Here is a 7,500-nt window from a genome sequence, read left to right on the forward strand (position 1 = left end):
AAAAAATTTTAACTGACGAAGGCCGAAGGCCGAAGGGCCGAAACGTTTTTATTAAATTCCCTGGACCTTCGAGAAGTTTTGTCTTCCTCTCCAGTTTATATGCAACTTTAAATACTAACTGAGGAGACAACGTGCATCCTTTTGGATCCTTCTGTTGGGAGTTTATCGTTTGGTCAACCATTACAGATATTCAAGCTATAAGAGGAAAAAAGGACGCAACTACATTTCCCGACAAGCCTGTTTCGTGAATCGCTTCACTCTTCACTCTTCACTCTTCACCCTGAAGAGTGAAGCGATTCACGAAACAGGCTTGTCGGGAAATGTAGTTGCGTCCTTTTTTCCTCTTAAAATATTTATTCCGCTCTGCTTTAACGTATTGAGCACTGTTCCACGAGAAAATCGACTTACAGACTCCCTATATATATATATATATATATATATATATGTTAAATAAGAAAATGAATAAATAAAGAACTATTGTTAAAACTAGGATTACACAAAAAATTAAAGATTTAGTCATATCTTGATAGCAAGAAGTCTCTTGCACCCTTCTTAAAATTAGAAATGTTAGATGCCTGACGTACTTTCAATGGTAATGCATTCCACATGTCCACGATCCTATTAAAGAAACTGCTTTTAAAAGTAGTTTTAAAAGTAGTTTTAAAAGTAATCTGTACGAGTGTCGTCTTATACCACACAAGCAAAACAGTACACGTCTCTTATTTCAGCTGGAAATACATGATTTCTCCCAGTGATTAACTCATCACTCCGGCAAAAATAACGGTCAATGCTTTGCTCTTAGCGTGTGATCACGAAACAAAACGACAGCGATATTACTTTCCTTTCGGCTCCAAACCCATGCATTTTCAGAAATTTCTAGAAATGCTTATGATAATATTTTCAAAGGAATACTACGTAAATCTTTTGAAATAAACGAAATTTTATTGTCATGTGAGGTCAGTAGGTTGAGCCTTGTCTGCTTTGGAACATTCCCAAATTGTTATTACGTTTTAATAAGGAATGAGTATACGAGAACTACCTCTTTGGCATTTCGTCAGATAAAAATATCTGAACTGTTATTCTGCGATTGTTACTAGCCTCAGAATCAATAATAGTAAAGTAGATCTTTAATAAGGATACCAGCTTTACTATGTAACTATACATAAGTGCTTTACAGATGGGTGCTCCAACTAAATGAAGAAAATTATACAATTGAATAATCTCGGTGTGGATGACGATTTTTTTTCAGCAAAAGAGATGAGCTGTCCGTCTTTCGAAATCCCAAATGTTCTATTTCCACTCATGGAAAAAATTAATTGGGTAAAAACAATAAGAGTTTTAAGGCGCTTAAGAGTATTGTGATGCTGATTCTCCTCATAAAATGAGTTTATCAGTGGGCCGGCTGTAATAAGATACCTATCGTTGGAAGCAGTTGCGTGTGTCAAAGACAACTTTAATCAATCAGTATTGCGCAATCCTTTGCCTGTAAACATCAGTACTTTTGCTACGGGAGTCGAACAAATCATTGACTTTTTTCTGTCTGTGGGAAAGATAAAAAAAGCAAGAGAAAAGAACGTAGACTGACCAACACATTTGAAAAAAAAAACTCTTTCCGCTCGTCTCTTCTTTGTCATGGTTTAGTTGATGTGACAGTCCCCTCTCTTTTTGAGTACTCTAGCCGTCTTTATGGTCCTTCCGCTTTCTCTTAATTAAAACATCTCTTTTCCTCTCGAATGCAATTTGGTCTTCTAAGCTTCGATCCTTCAGAACAGTTGAAACGGAAAGGACTTAAAAGTCAACCCGGGCTATAATGTATTTTAAAACTATAACTGGCGTAATATTGAGTAAAGGTTTTAAAGTTTTTTGACAGTAGCATAAAAAAAAAAAGTGGATGTACTGGGTTTTAAACTGTGCAAATAACAAGCAATATGAAACCAATATCGTCAGATTCGAGATTTTCTCTGCGCCTGTTGCCTAGCTGTTCAGGGTCAAGGCTACAGCAAAATGAATAATTCCGCCTGCAGAAAAAAAATTTAGCTTTGAACCAATCGAAATTCGATTCCGCATGTAATAATACCGTCGGCAAACCAAACGAAAAATAATGGAAAGATTGCCCGCCATTCCGTTTTAATGGTTGACTATTATACCACATAAATGTGATTCAACTCAAAGTTATCTTTTCTCCTATTTTTTCCTTTTAGTCGAGTAATTTTAAAACACTTTTAGCATTTACATGCGAAAATCAAATGGACGCTTGATAAACCAGACTGGAAACAGAGGTAGAATAAGTTACTGCCTTATAGTACCCACGTCCATGGGTCGGATTTAACCAAATAAAACTAAATAAAAACACGAACATTTGAACTAAACGGTTTAGTCGAGCATCCAACTCCTGTTAGTCACGAACTAAAATCAAGGGTTCGAGTTCCAGCTGGAACAACACTGCTAGTCTTAATAACCACGGGGAGAGTTCTGTTTTTGTAACTTCATTTGCAAAATGGTGAAACTTTAGGTCTTCTCAGAACTGATGTCTATAAACCCTAGGATCGTTTTCACAACACTTGTGACAGACGTATACTGAAGAGAACCGACTGTACACCCATCGACAATATAAACTGAGTAGAGTAGGCAGGTAGAGCCCGATGTTGTGGCCGTCACTTGTTCTGTATTGAGCGCATCTGTAAATCCCACTGGTTATGGAAACTTTTGTAGAATTTTACGGCAATTTCTTGCGACATAAGAGCGGAATAATATGGCGTAGTCCCTTCACAAATTGTCAACGCAAAGCTCTGAGCTTTATCTGACAAAAATAAACGGGGATCCATTTCCTCAATAGGACAGAGGAAGAAAACCATTTTGACGTAGTCGTCAAGGCTAATTGTTTGAAACAACGTACTACCGAACATGGGTAGAAGTGGTTGTGGTTTACGGCTTAGTTCTTAAATTCACGAATTTTTCGTAGAACTATTTACCTTACATTGCCGCTAAAAATGGTCACGTTAGGGTTGTGTGAAAACTGGCAAAAACAGTGTTTGGTTTTGAAAGTCGCTGCTAGAATTTTAATTGAATATCTATTATAATATTATTCACTTTTTCATACAAAACACTAGGAATATTGGAATTAAAATTGATGTTGTGAGTCTTCGCTTATAACCCTCTGCTGAGAGGATGGTTGCATTAAATAAACGACACTGGAAATAACCTTTCCGGGAGAGCGGAAATTTTTCGAAAACATAGGCCCGCGATAAGCGAGTTTTATGCAAAACAAATACAATGGTATTCATTGCCAATAAACCAGAATACATAAAATGATGAAAAAGGTCATTCTTGTCTCCGTTACAAGAGCTTTAGCGCGACAGACTGCTCCGAATAACGTAAACACGTGAAAAGGATATAATTAAAACTAGCAAACATTATCCGAGATCACACTTAAAATCCACACCTGCAAATCCTTTTTTACAAAATCATATTTTCTCCTTCAACGTATTGTGTGAGGAATTCGTGTGTTCTCAGTACTTGTCGTGTAATAAGAAACAACGATTTCAAACTGTAGAATCCATACGCAAATAGAGAACACCAATATTCTTAATTAAGCCAAGAGATCTTTACAACATAATCCAGTGCACTTTCTAGGCTGGGTTTCATTCGATGAGTAGCTCATTTTCTGAAAATACACAGCTTACAGCAATGCCAAGAAACTAGGTTGTCGGCTGTTTGATGGATTTTTTCAAAAATCATCATGAAACCTCCACTCACACTAATCGGTGACATTAACAGCTTATCAAACACAAATGGTATATTTTAATTGCAGGAAAAGACATTAAGGTTGGTGAAAGAAATGGACAAAGAAAGCTGAGTTGGAAGTCTCAAAGTTAAATTATCAATGTATGAGTTATTGTTTTTGTTATTGTCATCGTCAAATTACTTCAGTGATGCGGACGACATGAGCCTGATTATTTTCCCGTTTTTCGTCGTTTGGTCAACGGAAGACTGAATTTACTCGCAAGAAAAAAAAAACAGTTTACCTCAAAAGTAAGGATTTAAAGGATTCGAATTCATATATCGTCGTATTGTACTTAACTTTGTACTTTTCCATCAAACTAAAATCTGGTGTTGCCGTGGATGAAGAAACGTATTTTCATATTATGGGAGGGTTTACATAAAATAAATTAGACTGGAGTCCTCCAACGCCACTGATAAAGATTGAACAAGTCACGGAAAGGAAAGGACTTCACTTGAATCTCTGTAATGTACATAACAAATTTCGAGGCTGGTGAAAACAGCGCTAAGGCGAGTTGAAAAAATAGAGTCCTACGAGTGTTTAGTTTTTTCTTACAAAATTGGAATATTTGTCAACTGAATTATTTCAGTATGGGTCTGCGAAAATACTAGGTTCTTCCTGCAAAGAAGTCGTCACTATACCTCGTCTGAATTCCAATGTCTGAACAAATCGTCAACTGCACTTGAAATGACATAACATAATCACGAAAGCAAGGATGAAATTCAGTTCAATCGCCTTTTCTTTTCGTGTTTCGCCAAAACCAGCAATGTTAGGGCAGATATCTACTTTTTAATGAGCTTGAGCAATATGGCCTTGAATTTGACCATCTGTTCAAATGAATGCTACCCTCTGAAACAGTACTTTCATTGGTGAATATTTATTTCCTTGAGGAAAATTGGAATATTCTTGTGTTATTTTGTTTTCCATTGAAATATCTTTTTCACAGCAGTATAAAAGGATACGACAAACTTTACCGCAGAAAATGATGAAATGGAGGTATGAGTACGGTAAGTCTTATAATAGCATATGTCGCACTGCGACTAAATTGATCAGCAGTTCTTTTCAAAGGGTGATTTCTAAATACTGAACAGATACTTACGAGTTATTTACTTTCGAGTCCACTCCTTATCTGGTGTTGGAGAACAAGAAATGACCTTGCACATCTAACTCTTTTTAACCCTAATATGAGCGCGAAAAGGTGGAACCCACTGTGTTATAAGCGTTGTTTGCACGCTCTGACGATGATAAGGTCTTAGCCAATAAACTGAAAGAGTCCTAGTGAACAATGCATAAAAACTTCAAATTCGGCAAGCTATCAGAATAATAAATGAAAATGCGACTTTCGTTGCAGGACAAAGTGAGAAAGTGCTTATTAAAAGAAAAAGAGGTCATGATTTAACGAACTATGCGGAGAAAATGATACAGCAATCAACACCGTTTTAACACAAACGACAAACTGTTAGAAGTGAGTTCATATGAATTAATAATTGAGCTTCATTCAAGAAAATAAATTAGAAAATGGCTGAGTCAATACCCACGCCACAACTGTCATTTCGAAACCTGGATTACACCCGAGCAGTAAAAATGACGCGGGATTAAAAAATTGCATTATTCTTACTAAGTTCAATTAAACTTCGTATGACTTGTGTGGATATAAACGAATTTAATCTCAATCTACGTGGATGAGAAGGAATGGGTTTTTCTGTTGAAGAATAGAGTCTGATATCATACTGGGAAAATTTACTCCAGGGAAATAATACTGGCAGAACTTCAAATAAATAGAATAATTTGACGCCATATCTGATGAATGATATGATACTCATAAAGCTTTGTTGGCAGGTTTCAAATGAACAGAGATCCTCGTATTTTCTGTCCTTGAACCAATGATATTTCCCCCGTGAGTCCTTATCTGATGTGCAAATAACTTGGAGGACATTTGACAGTGACTGTATTTAGCATAAATTAAATTAGTTTTGTGGACAATCGGGTTTTCTTGCCTGTTAAACGTTGTCCAATTTCAATACAATTTGACGGTTTCGGCTAAATTGTGTACACAATGTTTTCACCGTGGATATAGGTAGAATGTCGCCGCGATGACATCATCTTATCGGCAACTTTTAATGATTTTCTGAAAGACAGGCTGGAATTCTTTTTCTTCGGTCTTTTGAAAAAAATCGAATATCATACACTAGGGCACAACCTTCAAAGAATAAAATAGTAAGTATTTCCAAGAAATTAGTGATATCAAAAGATGGGGACATAAATACGTATATTTGTTGATTTTAAAAAATACGGTTTCTAGATGACAGCTGGTATTTATCCCATTGCGGCTTAAGTCAGATACTTCCGTCAATTCTCTTCATTTTTTTTTTTGGTCCTGAAAGGACTGGTTTGAAGCCTTAAAGTCCACCTCTTCATGAATTGAAAATTTAACGTTCTTTTTACTTCATAACTTCCGTGCGAGGCAAAGAAAATTGAAATTTAAGTTGTATTTTAGCCACCGTCAAGAGAAATGTCACGTCCGTCTTTAAGATAGAATATTGGGTCTTCGCCTCAGGCTATCAACTTATCATACGTTGCTGTTTTTTTGTATTGAGAACGTTTCTCACTTTATGACTAGTTGGTAACTCAAACATAGAAAGGAAAGGAAAGGAATTTTATTCAAGTGTCTTGTCGATTTAGCGCCGGAGCACTAATTGGGGACACTGCATGTAAAGTGAAATTAACAATCAACGCAAATGAAGTCAAATGTTGGTTTTTGAGGAATGGAAAAGGAAAAACAAGAGAAATCCTGCAAAATTACTGAATATCGTTGTATCTATCTGTGTCACTAATAAATGAAAAAAAAAATTATCACAATATTATAGATGAAATTTTTACGGACAATTCACAAGACACGTAAATTAGGCCTTGACCGTGAGCGTCGGAGATTCAATCGATGTTGCAACCGGCACATTTCTACGGTTTCAACACCCCAGTGAGAAATCATAATGGGCTTTATACTTATACAACCATGATGAAACCGGATAAAGTGCAAAAGAGAAAGTGCAAGTTGTCCTGAAAAGTATCAGCTGTTACATTTCATTATCACGTAGCGGCCTTTAATAGGGTTCGGGCACATGCCATACAATGCATGCAATCCTCCATAGCAGTCACCAGATCTTCCCTCTCTATACCCGAATCTCTTGACAGGACCTCCGGAAACGTGAGTTTCCGAGACTGGATAGGGACTCCGGGCCTCCAGAGAAGCAGGGTGTGTATCAACTTCCCAGTAGCCCTATGGCAAGAGGAAAGAGGGGCGGGGTGTCGCCATATATACACGTTCGAGAGTGTTCGGACCAACTGGTAGTTACATTTACCATACCAAGTTCAAATCACTTTTGGTCGGACAAATGCATAGCAATTATTTTTCCTTGGATAAAGAACAATCATCATTTTCAAGTTATTCACCAATTTGATTCAGTGAAGAAGATTTAAACCGGATCAAATCCTGATCCGTAATTTTGCCGGATGTAATCTTCGCGGAATTCCGCTTAATTTCAAAGGATCTAGAATCAACAAACTAAGCAACAAAAAAATCCGTAACAAGCACGCTACATTCGGCCACTGAGCAAAAGTAAAATGTGTTTACATGTAAGGTGTTTAATATCGTAATCTTATTCGGAATATTAAAAATTGAACCCATTGAGAACTTGGAAAAACCCACGACCCTTAAACGA

At 36.7% G+C, this 7,500-nt stretch overlaps 1 pseudogene; it reads right to left on the minus strand.

Annotated features, from left to right (window-relative positions):
• Positions 1–4,490, minus strand: part of LOC137982172 (RYamide receptor-like) — a 14,743-nt pseudogene extending 10,253 nt beyond the window's left edge.
• Positions 4,491–7,500: the final 3,010 nt, after the last annotated feature.

Source organism: Montipora foliosa, chromosome 13 (assembly GCF_036669935.1).
Source record: "Montipora foliosa isolate CH-2021 chromosome 13, ASM3666993v2, whole genome shotgun sequence".
NCBI lineage: Eukaryota > Metazoa > Cnidaria > Anthozoa > Scleractinia > Acroporidae > Montipora > Montipora foliosa.